The sequence below is a fragment of the Pinus tabuliformis genome, chromosome 9 (genome assembly GCF_031772625.1).
Source record: "Pinus tabuliformis cultivar Carrire ecotype Pingquan chromosome 9, CPIR1, whole genome shotgun sequence".
Classification (NCBI taxonomy): Eukaryota; Viridiplantae; Streptophyta; class Pinopsida; order Pinales; family Pinaceae; genus Pinus; species Pinus tabuliformis.
In genome coordinates, this window is record NC_142307.1 from 292,299,592 (window position 1) to 292,316,747 (window position 17,156).

General features: G+C 37.8%; 1 protein-coding gene across 1 annotated transcript in view; it reads right to left on the bottom strand.

The window, feature by feature from the left end:
* The window catches only part of LOC149148330 (acyl-CoA hydrolase 2-like), a 501,847-nt gene that overhangs the window by 424,711 nt on the left and 59,980 nt on the right, over nucleotides 1-17,156 (bottom strand). The gene's annotated exons all lie outside the window — the stretch shown is intronic.

Sequence of the window (17,156 nt, forward strand, 5' to 3'; positions counted from 1 at the left end):
CATAACTTCTTCAGTTTTCCACCAAATAGGATGCAAAAAGAGGCTAGATAGTCATTTTTGGACATTCTGAACTGATTGGAGCAGGTTTCAAAAGCATTTGAGCATTGTAAACACAAATGTTTACACTTTTGAGCATAATAGAGAGGCCCAAGCCATTGGAAGCTAGACCAAGAAGACGTAGCCCAGGAGGGGTGAAATCCTTTAACATGTGCTTGTTGTAATGTGTTTTTGATGATGTTTTGTACATGTTTATGCTGCTATTCAGTTTCCGATTTATGTTAAATTGCTCATAAAATTAACATAAAAACTCTTCATTTTACTTGTAAAAATTGATGAATCCTTAAGCACAATGAAAGAATTTTGTTTATAATCTGAGGAAGATCTTAGCACTGCAAACTAATATTCTAAATTAGATCAATTTGGTATCATAGCACTAGGTTTTTCTTTGTGAAAGAAGGATTTAATTGTTTGCAAGTTTATGTCATGCTTACAAGGTTAAAACTCAAAAGAGGTGAAGGAAAACTGGTTGGAAGCCCTGAAGTGGGGTCAAGGGGAAGAAGAGAAAGGTTGCCACAATCTCCAACAACAGTTCCGCCTCAAGTTGCAGTTGAGACTCCAGAGATCATGTCTCATAAAGGAGAACCTACAAACATGACAGAAGACGAGAAAACCTTCAGAAAGGCTCTCTTTGATATGACAGAGATGGTGAAGGTCCTCTATGAAGAGAGGAATAGCAGGTTGCAAGGAGAAAGTTCCAACCCTCCCAAAGGAGAAGGCTCTTCAGGAGGAGGTAATGGAATAGGAGGTAATGGGAATGGAGACAAACCTCACCCTATCCACCATCTTCTTCATCTTCTTCTCACAATCATCTTCACACTCTTCTACTAATACAACTCTTATGCATACTCATCATCATTCTTCAAAAGGAACTGGTAAATCACCTTTTTTTAAACTTGATGTTAAATTTGAGTTGCCCATGTATAATGATGAAGTGAATGCAGAGAAGCTTGATAATTGGATTCGTCAGTTGAAGGTCTATTGCAGGATTCAAAACCTTCAAGAGGATGACGTAAAGATTCAGTTAGCTGTTGGCATTATGATACAAGTGTTGTCCTTGATAAAAACTCACTCAGATGAAAGAATACTGCAGGTTAACAACAAAGAATTACAGTTCAGGCCACATATAATGAAGAAATAAAGGTATATGCAGGTTCACCTTGACCAACCCGCATATACACGCAGGATCATTGAACAAAAGAAGCGGATACGTATACACGCACTTTCACGGAAGGAAAGGCGAATACATATTGGAAAACTAAAATTTGGTTTGTGGTATTTGATCCATGGTATTTCAGTATTGATCCATGGTATTTGGTCCGAAGTGTTGACCCCAGGTATTCTATCGAAGGTATTGGTTCTAAGTGGATTTGGTCCATGGTATTGAGTAAGGCCTAAGACTATAAAAGGAGGAGAAGATCATTAAGCAAAGGTACTCAAGCATAGAATATCTAATGAAGTGTGCAGGTTATGGGTTTATGATGCTCTGCTTGATCTGAACCAAAAAGGAGCCTTAGCGGTTGATGGAGGACAAGATCTAACGATGGATCGGGATCTTAAGGGTTGGAATGAATAATTTTTATATGGTTTGATCATGTTTATTCTAGATCTGTATAGTGATGCATGCGTTCATCTGTAAATATTATGATCTGATTATAACTGAAGTCTGGAATAAATGTAAAATTATGAATGAATGTTTACAAATGTATACGCTGGTTGACCTTGGCAAAAGCGCATATACACGCAGGTTTGACACATCGAAGTAGCGTACACCTTGTGATCTATGATTTTTGAGGTTGCAGTTGGTTCTGGTTATTGATGCAGAGTTCTGGGTTTTACACTGTGTTCTGCTGACCGTTTTTTGGTGACAGTATTTTGCATATATAGATTGGTTGATTGTGATTAGCTTCAGTGTTGATGAATGAAATATAATGATGGATCAGGATCATAATGACCTATCATTATGTGATCTGATAATGGATGGGCTAGACCTGATCACTAACACATGTTTCATCCTCCATGTGTGATTATGTCTAAAGTCTGAGAGTGCATCAAAGTGTTTGCAGATATACACGTTGGTTTGCTTCAGGGAAGCTACGTATACACACAGGTTGGCTTCTGCCAAATAGTGTACACAATTTGAAGCATGGTTTTAAGATGATAACTAATTCTAAATGATAATGTAACTCAGAACTGTGTACTAGTTGCAGTGATCTATCTGTTGCAGTTGATTGGTTAAAGTTTGAATGAATGGTTGATTTAGTTGTGTCAGAGGTTGTCAGTGATTGGTTGAGTTTGGTTGATTCAGAAAGTAATGATTGAGTTTCAGTGATTGGTGGATGCAGATGTATTTGATAGTTGTATTGCAATGGTGATTGATTTTGAGCTTCAATGTTTGTTGATGGGTCCAATATAAAAATTGGATGAAACGTGGCCTTCAGATTATGATGTTGTGTTCCAGGAGTATCCAGTCTAAAAATTTATGAAACGCGGTCCCTGGAGGAAGAGAGAAGGTCATAGCCTTCTGTAGGTTGGCACCTACATGCTGGTAATCTTATCGGCTAGTACAAGAGCTAGGGGGGTTATAGCTCCCTTTCAGTAGAAGCTGGAGAACAAGAGAAGGTTGTAGCCTTCTGCAGGTAGAAGCCTATGTACTAGTATGAGTCTACGCCAATACAATGTTGTAAACAATTTTTCTTAATATTAAAAAAAGACAGAGACGACAGCAACAGGGGGCACCCACATTGGGTTTCCACCTTAAATCATGGTGTTCATGTGTGATTCTTATGTGTGATGATCTGTTCTATTTTCACTGCACCTGGTTACTGTTTATATGGTTAATGAAGTTTTGATGCACTAATTAAAAATCAACATATAACGGATTAACTGAATCAAAAGCTTACTAAATATATGCTAGTTGCGTGTATACGCGGGTTCCCTTAACTGAAGTAGCGTATATGAATCAGAGTATGAAATGAAAAAGTTTTAATGATTTGCTAATACTGATTCACCCTCCCCCCCCCCCCCCTCACAATTATTTCCAACAATTGGTATCAGAGAAGGTCCTTTGGTAGAAGCTTGATCACTTGAAGGAGATCCGTAGAACAATGGGAAAGAAGCTAAAGAAGAAACCGCCTTAGAAGAAGAAGACATCTTAAAGGAACTATGACAGTGGGAGAATTGATTGGGGAATATGTGGAAGCAACTCTTCAGATTTAGGAATCACCTTAGAATGAAGATGAACAAGAAAAAGAACTATTAGGTATGAATTCTGATGATGCATTTCTCCATCCATTTGAAGATGATGAAAGTGATAGCGAAACAAATGAATTTGTTCTTATGGGTGAGGAAGAAAGATATTAAGTAGAGGCTGAATTTAAAAGGCTTGCGAACAAAATTAGAGATCAACAAGATCTATAGGACAAAAGGGAATGTGCCTTCAAAGAAGAAGCTACCAAACTAAAATCTCAACTAGAGGAAGGAAACAAGGCAAAGAAGCAATTCAAGGAAAAGGAATATCAATGTCAAAAACCACAGGATGAAGTGACATCATTAAAAAATGAAGTAAATGAAAGGAGCACAACCATCAAGAAACTCAGAGATAGATCCAGTTACTATAAAAGTCTTGAAGCTAAGATCCTCTCGCTAAAAGAAGATCTTGAAGAATCAAATAAGCAAAATAAATAACTACTCCAAGCTCTTAAAAACAAGAAAACGGAGTTCTTGAATTAAGACATCAATTGGAAGAAGGAAGAAAAGCTGAAGGAATCATGAAGAAGCAGTGTATTGAAAAGGAAGAGAAACATCAGGTTGAGGTATATGTTCTAAAAGATAAATTAGAAGGAAAGGATAAGCTCTTACGATTTCAATATATCACTAAGATCTTGGATGATATTCTTAGTAGTCAAAGGTCTCCTGCTATCAAAATTGGTCTTGGTTTTCATGAATATGTTGAAGGTGAATCTAGTTCACAAAGTAAGACAAGGAACTCTAATACAAAATATGAAATGCTCAACAAGAAGATGAGAGGTCGATCCCATCAACAACCAAGGAAAGAAATTCCTCAAAGAAAATCTTTTACTCCTCACCATGGAAGAAATAGTCAGTTATTTCCTCAAATGAATAATGTTGAATGTTATGTATGTCATAATTTTGGACATGTTGCAGTCAAATGCAGAAGTAGAATGGCTCAAGACCGTCACACAAAAATATCATCACGTTCCAGGCACTTTAAGGGATATTGTTTTGCTTGCAATATGTTTGGTAACAAAGCTATTGACTGCTATAGAAGGAATATGAAACATATGAGATGTTATGCATGTAACAAGCTAGGACATATAGCAAAGGAATGCAGGAACAAAGTAAGGGCACCATACCAAAAGGAGAAAAAAATCATCACACTCGAAGATATGGAAGAAGAAGGAAGTACAGTCAGAAAGATGTGGCATAGCACAATAGGCAGACATGACAGACTCAAAGGGAGCTGAAGGTGTGAAACTTCAGTGTTCTAAATCTCATATGAAAGTTTCATGAAGAGAAGTCGCGTATATCGTGAGTTAGACACTGCATAGTCGTGTATATGTTAGTTTGAGGAAAAGCAATGGGACAGACTCAGGAAAAGGGGTCTGATATGGTTCAGTCAACTATTTTCTCTGTTTGATGACAATTACAATCTGCTGATAATGCTTGGAAATGTATTGATACTCATAAGATGTTGTTTTTATCCTCACAAGTTAACTTGATGTATATCTAATTGATGATGATGCCTTGATACTTCTTGGTGATATATGCATGATCAGATCTAACAGTGAACGGATGGAACAAGTTCAAGGGGAGAACATGTTATTCTTCTAATAAAGCATTGTTGGCATTATGTTTAGAAGTCTTTGGTACCTAATCAATGATGATGATGCTCTTGATACATCTTACTATGATACGGTTATGAGTTGCTCATATGATTCTTTGGGTCACATAGTTGGTGTTCAGATCATATTTATGGATGATTCTTTGATCATGCATATAGTACATATATGTTGCTTACATGATGATCTTCATAAGGAAAAATAGATGTACAAAGCTTCATTATTTAGTGATAAGTCACTCATTCCCTTTATGTTGTTGTCATCATACCTCCAAAGATGCATAAAGTTCATATGGTGTAGTTATGATTTCTATAGTTCTTGGCTCTTACATGGTTAAGAATGGTTATTGTTGATGACAAATGACCGTGAGATCATGGTTTGCTAGATACATATTGCTATGCTGGATTCATGGATTCTATTGGTTGGCCAAGAGAATGGTGTTATTACAGGTCTCATGAAGACATAGCTATTTGAAGACATGGATATTCGAAGACATGGTTTACTTAGTCACAAAATGATGATGAGTTCTTGCCTCATGATGATAGGTTGATACTCACATATTATCATGGTTGATGCTTATCAAATGTGGGATGTTCCATAGTGATGATACATGGTTGATTGTGGAAAGATCATATAGTTCTTAATGATGATGTGAAAGATCATGATTCATGGAAGGAAACGAAGCAAGTTGAACTTGATGAGATCAAGAGGATGAGTTGATACAGACATACTTTGTCACAGGTTGATGATATCTACACTGACATGGACATATACAGGTGGCTGGTCTGGATACTGTTGACAAATGCTTATGGAGCAGATCATACATGGTGTTGCTGATGACTATCATGGTCTTGTTTAGATATTTGGTCTCTGTTATAAATGTCATGTATATCATTCAATGTAAAGGTAATATCAAGAATCATGATGTAATAATTTGTCTCTGTCTATTGTATTCTTTTGATGAGTCCCTTTTTGGTCATATGATGTAATTTGCACCCCCACTATGCATGGAAAGGATGATGTAATATTTCAGTCATGTATAAACAATTGGTAAATCCCCACTTGGATGGGTGGATGAGTCAAGTTTAGTATATCCCCACTTGGTTGGGAGAATGAATGCATGTATAAGTCTTTGGTGATAGGAAGGTCATTTGTGATGAATGTATAGAGTCATGTTCTTCTTTTAGAACATCTTTTTGCAGACTTTTCTTATGCTCAGGGGGAGCATGGATGATACAGTACTTCTCAGCATGTACAAAGGGGAAATTCAAGTCAGCATGCACTAAGGGGGAGCATGGACTCAATCATGGGGGCTCAATCAGCATATCAGAGAATTCAGTATGCACTTAAAGGGAGCACGACCCTTTGCCCTTGATGTCAAAGGGGGAGAGTGACGTGGTGATGTTGTTGCCATCAAGTCCAAAGGGGGAGATTGTTGGCATTATGGTGCATGTGTTGTACTTGATGGAAACCCACTTGTAGCAAAACAACTCTCTTGCATATGCTAACTAGATGAATCTACAGAAGAGATATCAGATGTGATGCAGGGCAGTTCAAAGGAATCAGTACAGAAGTAATGAACAATGACAACTCTCTAAGATGACAGTTCACAATGCAGCAAGTTAACATTGCCATCAAGTCCAAAGGGGGAGATTGTTGGCATTATGATACAGGTGTTGTCCTTGATGGAAACTCACTCAAATGAAAGATCTATGTACTGCAAGTTAACAGCAAAGAATTACAGTTCAGGCCATATAGAATGAAGAAAGAAAGGTATACGCAGGTTCACCTTGACCAACCTGCATATACATGTAGGTTCATTGAACAGAAGAAGCATATATGTACACATGCACTTTCACGGAAGGAAAGGCGCGTACATGTTGGAAAACTAAAATTCGGTCCGTGGTATTTGATCCATGGTATTTGGTCCGAAGTGTTGACCCCAGGTATTCGGTCCAAGGTATTGGTTCTAAGTGGTTTTGGTCCATGGTATTGAGTAAGCCTAAGACTATAAAAGGAGGATAATATCATTAGGAAAAGGTACTCAAGCATAGAATATCTGATGAAGTGTGCAGGTTATGGGTTTATGATGCTCTGCTTGATTTGAACCAAAAAGGAGCCTTAACGGTTGATGGAGGACAAAATCTAATGATGTATCGGGATCTTAAGGGTTGGAATGAATAATATTTATATGGTTTGATCATGTTTATTCTAGATCTGTATACTGATGCATGCGTTGATATGTAAATATTATGATCTGATTATAACTTAAGTCTGGAATAGCTACAAAATTATGAATGAATATTTACAGATGTATACGTTGGTTGACCTTGGCAAAAGCGCGTATACATGCAGATTTGACACATCGAAGTAGCGTAGACCTTGTGATCTATGATTTTTGAAGTTGCAATTGGTTTTGGTTATTGATGCAAAGTTCTGGGTTTTACACTGTGTTCTGGTGACTGTTTTTTGGTGTCAGTATTTTGCATATACAAATTGGTTAATTATGACTAGCTTAAGTGTTGATGAATGAAATCTAATGATGGATCAGAATCATAATGACCTGTCATTATGTGATCTGACAATGGATGGGCTAGATCTTATCACTAACACATGTTTCATCCTCCATGTGTGATTATGTCTGAATTCTGGGAGTGCAGCAAAGTGTTTGTAGATATACAAGCTGGTTTGCTTCAGGGAAGCTGCGTGTACATGCAGTTTGGCTTCTGCCAAATAGCGTATACAATTTGAAGCATGGTTTTAAGATGGCAACTGATTCTGAATGATGATGTAACTCAAAACCGTGTACTGGTTACAGTGATCTATCTGTTGCAGTTGATTGGTTAAAGTTTGAATGAATGGTTGATTCAGTTGTGTCAGAGGTTGTCAGTGATTGGTTGAGTTTGGTTGATTCAGAAAGTAATGATTGAGTTTCAATGATTGGTGGATGTAGATGTATCTGATAGTTGTATTGGAGTGGTGATTGATTTTGAGCTTCAATGTTGTTGATGCATCCAGTATGAAAATTTGATGAAACGTGGCCTTCAAATTATGATGTTTTGTTCCAGGAGTATCAAGTCTGAAAATTTATGAAACATGGTCCCTGGAGGAAGAGAGAAGGTTGTAGCCTTCTGTAGGTCGGCACCTACATACTGGTAATCTTATCGGCCAGTATAAGAACTAGGGGGGTTGTAGCTCCCTTTCAGTAGAAGCTGGAGAACGAGAGAAGGTTGTAGCCTTCTGCAGGTAGAAGCCTGCGTACTGGTATGAGTCTGCGCCAGTACAATGTTGTAAACATTTTTTCTTAATATTAAAAGAAGACAGAGACGACAACAGCAGGTGGTTTTCACCCACATTGGGTTTCCACCTTAAATCATGGTGTTCATGTGTGTTTCTTATGTGTGATGATCTGTTCTGTTTTTACTGCACCTGGTTACTATTTATATGGTTAATGAAGTTCTAATGCACTGATTAAAGATCAACATATAATGGATTAACTGAATCAAAAGTTTACTGAATATACACTAGTTGCATTAATCACAGTTGCGTGTACACGTGGGTTCCCTTAACTAAAGTAGCGTATATGAATCAGAGTATGAAATGAAAATGTTTTATTGATTTGCTAATACTGATTCACCCCCCCCCCCCCCCCCTCTCAGTATTATTTCCAACATTTAGCTTCTTTGAGAATGGAGGGTGCAGCACTGGTATGGTGGAAATCAAAGATCCATGAGGAGATTACAAAACACGGTAAGATCTAAATTTCTTGGAATGATTTCATTGCTGCAATCAAAAGACAATTTTACCCTATAGCTTATATGCATAAATCCATCATGAATTGGCGGAACTTTAGACAGCTTAAAGGTCAAAATGTGCAAGATTACACCCAAGAATTTAGAAAAAGGTCTCTGATGTTAGGTGTAGATTTGAAATCACAGGACACATTGCTGAAGTACATAGGGGGTTTACAAAGTTATCTTAGGCACACTATCTTAATGTTTAATCCCAATAATCTAGATGATGTGTGTGTGCAAACCACTCATGTTGAGGAAAGAGGAAAACACACCTGAAAAGAAGGTAGTAAAAATCCGTTTTAAGGATAAAGAGAAAGAAAATTGCATCCATTAAAAAGGAAGGAGAGAAAACAATCAATCAACATTGTTCTAGAGAGGGTCATGATAAAGCTCACTATTGGAATCTTCATCCCGAAATGAAACCAAATAAATTCAACAACAAAGGAAAAGAAAAGACAGTTACAATCACTCAAGAAGAGGATTTGGGATCTGAATCAATTGATGAAACAAAATTCACAGGTATGGGGTTTCAAGGAAAGGAATCCATTACCAGCACTGGTTTTCCAAACTCATATAATGAAACTCCAAATGAAAAGAGGAGAATAGAATTGTTTCACATAAGGGTGATATCGAAACATAACAAGATTGATACAATGTTTGATAGCGGCTCTCAAGCGAATCTTATCTCATAAAACATTGTGAAGAGTTTAAATATGGAAACTATTCCACATCATAAACTGTATCCACTTGGATGGGTATGTGACAATGCGCAATATCAGGTTACGAGAAAGTGTAAACTCAAATTCGCAATCACTGCAAAATTCATAGATGAGGTGGAGCTTGACGTTGTGTCGTTAGATATCTCTGGCATCGTTTTGGGCAGCCCGTACCTTTATGATATAAAATATATTTTCCATCGACATGAAAACAAATATCACATATTCAAAAATGGAGTAGAATATATTGTGAGAGTTCACAACAAGAAAACAAATCTTTCGTTTGTTAATGTAGGGCAGATGAAAAGACTGGTCAATTCGAGCAAGAATTTTATGATTCTCATGATCAAACCCGAGAATGATATTGATTATGAAGTGTTTGATGGTTATAATTTGAATTTGAAAACTGATTTGGTTGACGTTGTTAACCAATCTGATGAAATGTTTCAGGAATCAAAGGGATTACTTCCAAGAGGGGAATCCAACCTGAGTTACAGTTGCAACAAAAGTGTCTTCTTCCTAACATTGGCATGTACAAGATGTCAGTGATGGAAAGCGCAGAAATTAAGATGTAAATCCAGGGATTTTTGAATAAAAGGATCATTCGTCCTACTCCTTTACCGTGTGGTGCACCTCTTTTTTTGGAGCCCGAGAAGAATGGTAAGCATTTCCTTGAATGGGATTCAAGAAGTGGTTTTCATCAAAGTAGAGTTGTTGAAGGAGATATAGGGAAGACGACATTCGAAACTAGGCAAGGTTTGTTTGAATGGCTTGTTATGCTTTTTTGTCTTTTCCACGCTCCTACTACTTTTACGCATATGAAGAAAGACATGTTGAAGCCATTTCTAGACAGGATAGTCTATTTGGATGACATTTTCATTTTCAGAAAATTTCATTATGAACATGTCATGTATGAGAAAAAAATACTTGATGTCGTATGTCAAGAACATTTGTTTATGAATATGTCAAAGTATATGTTGGATAAAACTTCTTTGATGTACTTGAGCCGTGAAATTGGTTCTTCCAAGCGTGTTCAGGTTCCCAAAGGATTTTTGGCAGTCTGCGTGGGATGTGAAGAAGGTGAGCTGAAGCTATACCTCTCCAAGATTGAAGCCATAACAGTTTGTGGTGGTATTGACTCCATTTCTGCAGACACAAGTGAAGGAATCATATATCCCTGTGAAGTCGCAGTTGCCTTTGCTCTGCTCGCAATTTACGAAGGCAGGCTCAAGATAGTCATTTGGATAAGAGGTTTTTTGGGAGCAGCCCAATGTTGGGGGATAATTTTTGTTAAATTTTCTTCTATTGTAGTTCATTTTCATTCATTGGCAGTTGTGCAAAAGGTCTTCCAGTGGGGAGGAAAACAACGAGAGGCATTTGATGCTTTAAAACAAAAGATCAATACAACTCCAGTCCTTGCTTTTCCAGACTTGAGACAGTCATTTAAGTTTCAGGTTGTTGTATGTGACTATGCCATGGGTGCAGTCTTTTTGCAATGTGGTAAGACCATTTCTTTTCATTTAGAAATTTGAAATGATAAAGTGTTTAAGTTACAGCGACAATGGCACTTCCATTGGATGGGTTTTCTTCTACTATTCCACTTGGTCAAAAGGTATAAGAAATATATAAGCAACAAGTTTGTTGATGTACTTTCTAGGCCTATAGTTTGTATAACTACTTTCCTCAAGCATCATTTTGTTTTACATGAAAGTTATGTTCAGAAAAATACATACTTTCAAGATGTATATTCAAGCTTGAGTCAAAGGAATCAAGTGGAGGAATTTGTTTACCATTTGCATCATAATGTATTGTATCATCTTGGTAAGAAGGATGTTACTACTGATAGTAACATGGACAAGGCCAAAGAGTTCATTGAACGACTCCAAATTTTACATCAAACAATGCAAGAACAACTTGAAAAGGTTAAAGGCAAGTACATAGAAAGGCACGACAAAAATCGTGGAGATCACAAGTTCCAATTCAGTGATCAATGGATCGAGATTGGAAAGGTAAGGGAACTGTACCCTCACCTGCTGGTTAATTAAAGTGATCTATGGGGAAGAGTGATTAGGTGCTCAAAATTAGGCTCAAAAATAAAAGTGTCTGAATCTTATTAAACTTAGCTTTAGATCGAAGAGCTCATCATTCTGATTCTAATGGTGCAAAAAACACACAAATCCGAGCTCGTATGTAGAAGTTGGAGCAAGTCAAAGTTCAGGTTTGACTTGCTCACATGGCAGGATTGGATGATGTGGCAAGGTCCTTCAGAGAATGAGGAGGTGCCAAGTGGCAGGCCACCATTGGCCCCCATATTTCACAAATCACAGTCACAGGTAGATCAGTGTTAAAAATCAACCCCCGAGCAAGGAAGAGTGCGATGCGATAAGGCAGGCAAAATCCCTTCAAGAATCGAGCAGAGGTGCGATACGATGGATCACAATCACAGATTAGCGAAGGGAAGGATTTACGGAAAATCGGCCCCCAGCATACCCGGGTTGCAATGCGATGGATCGCATATCGCAATCGCACACCATGGGAAAAATAGAAGGCCGCTTTATGTTACCCAACGATTCACCACCGATGGCAATGTACGATAGGTTCTCGAATGTGATGCGACTATGAGTTACAGTTAATTGTGTCATCGGGTCCGCTAGATCACAATCACACAATCGCCCATCGCGTTCACAAATGATAAAACCTGTTAATCCTTGCCAATTGTGATTTGATATGAACAATCGGCCAATAGAATATGGCTTGCCGCGCGGCGAAATTTTCGCCCAGTTAGCGTGTTTTTGGGGCTAATTTGTAGGATCATGTCGGATGTGGAGCATTTTTTGGAACGAATAATGGGGAAACTAGGAGAGGTCATAACTTCTTCAGTGATCCACTAAATTGGATGCAAAAAGAGGCTAGATAGCCATTTTTTGACATTCTGAACTGATTGGAGCAGGTTTCAGAAGCATTTGAGCATTGTAAACACAAATTTTTACACTTTTGAGCATAATAGAGAGGCCCAAGCCATTGGAAGTTGGACCAAGGAGACGTAGCCTAGGAGGGGTGAACTCCTTTATCATGTACTTGTTGTAATGTGTTTTTGATGATGTTTTGTACATGTTTATATTATTGTTCAGTTTCTGATTTATGTTAAATTTCTCATAAAATTAACATAAAAACTCTTCATTTTACTTGCAAAAATTGATGAATCCTTAAGCACAATGAAAGCATTTTGTTTATAATATGAGGAAGATCTTAGCACTACAAACTAATATTCTAAATCAGATCATCTTTCCATCCCAATTTTTTGGAAGGTTGGTTTATTTTTATCCTACTCATAAAGGATGCCTTGCTCATAGCTTCATATAAAGTCTAGAGATCATCAAATTTAATTTTTTCACCATATTATCATGGTAAAACACTTGAAAATATTTCAAATTTCATCTTTTCATCCTTAATAAAACCAACATACCTAAACAATTCAATGATTTTCCTTTTGCACTCCTTCATTGTCATCCTGCCCAACTTGAGTTCAAAAAACTCCTGCATTTTCCTTTAATAGTATTATTCTGACAAATATGTCTTCTGGAAGTACCTATTGAATTGTCTGCATAAGATCTTCTTTTCATGCAAGTGTTTATCTTCCTTGAGCTACTCCCACCACATGTTTTCTTTTCCTTTCAAGTGATAAGTTGCAATTTAGGCCTCTAAATTGGATGAGTAATTGTACAATTGAAGATACTTCTTGATCTCCAATAAGTTCAACTTCCTCACCCTTATATTTCTCATCGTCAAAGTTAGGAGGTTTAATCTTCCTAAACTCTCCTTGCAAATTTTACAATTCAGATTTCCTTCTTTGTTGTTTCACTGGTGATATACTTGGACAACTCCCATATTCTGAAGAAACATAATCCCTCTTGGTTGAATGTCTTGGTGAGTGATGTTGATTCCTACCAACACTCCTATATTGCCTTGAACTTCCAACATTCTCCCTCTTAATTTGAGAATATTGTTCCTCTATCTATCTTGAATCATATTTTTTCCATTTTCCTCTAATTTAAGCTTTGTAGAATCGGAATATTTGTTGTTGTTGTTCCTTTATCAACCTGTCATTATCATCCTTATAGCTGAGCTCCTCATGGTCTCTTCTAAGTCTCCATTTTATGGCATATACTTTCCATGTCCATTTGACCCTATCTCAACATTACCCATGCTAACATTCATACCACTAACCTCCTCTTCATGGTTGTAGGACCTCTTAACATCTACCATACTTCAAACTCATGTGGCCTGCGGCCAACACCATTCTTATCTTAATTTCCTAAGAAAACATGACATCCAATTAAGAATTATGGGTTGACAAGTTTATTTCCCTCCTCAATAACTTTTCGCTAAGTATTACCAATTTTCCCAAATCTAAGTTATGGACTGAAAGTGATGGTCTGTGAAAGTTTGGCCAATTTTTCCCAAATTTCCTTATTATGCCACATCATTGTTCTACTCATTTCCTTGAGATTGTTATAACCCTGTTTCAAATTTGACTCTCTGTTTGTTTTTTCTATTGACTGCTTTTGTGCCGCAATCTGAACTTTAGTTAGAGAGTTGTGCCTCCTAGAAGAAACTTGTTGCCTAATTTTTCCCATTTACTCTTTCAATCATAACTTCCTCATACATACTCTATTTTTATATCGTTAGAAAGATCTTTTCGAGCTCTTTCATTTTAGCTAAAGACACTAAGTGTACCAAGGGTACACATAATTTTGTTGGATTCTTTCATCCAAAAACCTCATTGAGGGCCTTGAAAATGCTTTGCAAGTTAATTACCTGAAAATGTGACAAAAATTATAAAAAATTATCAGTTTTTATACTAATGTAACTCCTTGAATCTAGAAATAATGTTTTTTCACTCTATTTTGTAATGATTTGAAAGTATATCCCCGGATGCGGGTGTTAGCGACGAGAGTTAACGTGATAAGACAGTGGATGGGCGAGGCGGATCACCACTTGCCCGACCTGCATAGGATACGTGGAAGGGCAATACTTCAAAGCGTGTGGCACACCTGCATGACCATCACTCAGGGTACGTTATATCACTGGTTCGGCTGGAACGTCAGGCTCACAGTGAGGGAATTAAGTTTCACACGCATCAGCGTGCAGCGGAGGGCTCAAGCCATCAAGGGAGCAGTAATGGGAGGCGACTCCCAAGGCAAATCCTGTAACCTTAAAACTGAAGGGGGGACGAGGGAGATGGTAAATTCTTTAGCGTTGCCGCTCTGCTGGCACTCCTCTGCGCATGATAAGGAACTCAGAGAGAAGGCAGGGAATTGGACCCAGGTGTTGATTATCTTGGTCCTCTCTGCGAATCTGGTCACTCCCCTCCCCGAATATCGCTCAGGTATTTCAAGTCGGCCCTCCCGCTCTTTTCTCTTAGCATCTGATATCTGTGTTTGGTTTTGGTTAATGCAAAATCCCAGGGACTTGGCAAACCCAAAGAACATGTTCATTCTAGGAAGAGGAGGCTCAATTGGGAGGTATCACCGCATCCAAGCCATCGCCCCACAGAAAAATCTCTTGACTTGGACCACTATCATCCGCATGATGCCTCGAATGAGACCTAGAGCAGGCAGTCGCAGAGGGACGGCGAGAAGAGCCCCAACTAATTCATCCTCCAGCGACTTGAACCATCCTCCAAGAAGAGGGCTTTCTTCTCGCAGTAGAAGAGGAAGGTCTCGAGCCTCTGACTCTCGACCTAGTCTGATTCCTGCCACAGGCTCCGCCATTTTCACCTTTGACAGTGCTCTCAATAGACCCAGGATCACAGCCTATTTTATTGTGGTGTTTCAGGAGGAAGGTTTAGCTATTGATTTAAGGACACAAGCGGAAAATTCGAGGGCTATACAGGACCCCTCTTCATCTTTTCAGCTGGCTACGGAGACCACGCCTCAGCGGGAAACTAATGAGCAAAGAAGCAGCGCGCAGGAGCCGATGATGGTAGATTTGGGCACTGATGCCCAGAATGTGACTCAGTTAGAGGAACCACCTGATATGGGCTGGTGTCGAATTACTGAAGAGCCCATTGATGAATAGGAAGGCCATCCATGCTTCTCTTTTTTGTAGAATGCCCCTGTCCACAGGGCAAGGATGTAAGGCAGAATGGTCATGGGTTTTTGTTATTGTCTCGTGTTTCAGTGTTCATTCTCCTCTGGTCTTTTCTTTTTGAGTTTTTGACTTGTCTCAGGCTTCAGAGATTATTCCCCTGCGTGGGAAACAATATCAGACATTTTTCAAATATGCATGTGCTGGATAGAACTGCCTCCCGCAGGAGCAGGGTGCTTGACTACGGTCATGTTGTAAATTTACCACCTCTTTGTTAATATAATAGATTTAGCATTACGTAGAAAAAAAAAAAAATTTGAAAGTATATTAATGATCCATTAAAAGAAATTTCAACCTAAAAGTGGCCTCCTAAGCAAAATAATAAAATAAGAGATGAATTTTGGACGGAAAGAAGAAAACTATTTTCTTTTAATTGTGTTTTTGAGTTATCTCCTTATAGGTTTACTCATATTTCAAGTGTAGATACTCGATGGATGTAGAATTAAATTCCACATCCAATGAGTACCCATTATGCATACTTTTGAGAAGACCCACATTGATAAAAAATGAACATACATTAAAAAAATGTGTTCAACACGTTTTTTAATGTATCTTCAAATTTATCAATATGGGTCTTCTGAAAAGTATGCATAATGGGTACCTGATTGGATGTGGAATTTAATTTCACATCCATTGACTGTCTACACTTGAAATTTGAGTAAACCTATAAGGAGCTAAACCAAAAATATAATTAAAAAATGTAGTTTTCCTTCTTTTCCCTCCAAAATATTTACATGTACCTCTTTTTAAATTTAAATGATTTTGATTGGTTTACATATTATGACATGAAAATTTTAACGACACTTTTAGACTGAAATTCCATTTAATGCTTGTGTTCTCTCCCTTGTCAAATTGAAAATACAAGTATGTATATGTACCCCTTGGTTCTCATTGGACACAAAATGAGTCTACATGTCTTTCTTTAGACACTTATGATGAGCCTCATCATTGGGTAATTATATGGGCCTTAATTCACCTCCTAGCTTTAGTCAAATCAATTCTTTTCAAAACTTATTACATATTTTGATTATATTTTGTTTAATGAGATGAATTAAAGTGAGATATTATGCCTAGTGGCCTAATATGCATTGAATGCAGGTTTAGAAGAGAAAATCAAGGAATTTTCGCAAGATTAAGGTTTCAAACTTGAATTGGACAAGGGAGAGAGATTGTAGGAGGTAAATCCTCCTCATTTACTCCTCCCCCATTCGAATATTCCTACATTAATCACACCAGCTTGGGGTGCAAGCAGCCAAGTCATGAAGATCAAAAGGCAACCGAGCAAGTGATAGACAAAGAGTAAATTCATCTCGAGTTTGGGAGTCGAGCCTCCCTATATTTAAGGAAGTTGTTGGAGACTTCAGTTGTATAAGTAGAGAGGCCTAGAGCCTCATTAGGATTCGAATTTTTGTTGTAAAAACACTAGTTATTTTCAAGCTCTAGACTTGTGGAAGACATTGATGTAATTTTCTATTTTGATAATGAAAATGAGATTTTTCTTGATCCAGCATTGAGTTAACTCATAGGGCTAAATCTCTTGGGTTAGGGCCCAACCCTAGCAGCAAAGGCTCATCTTC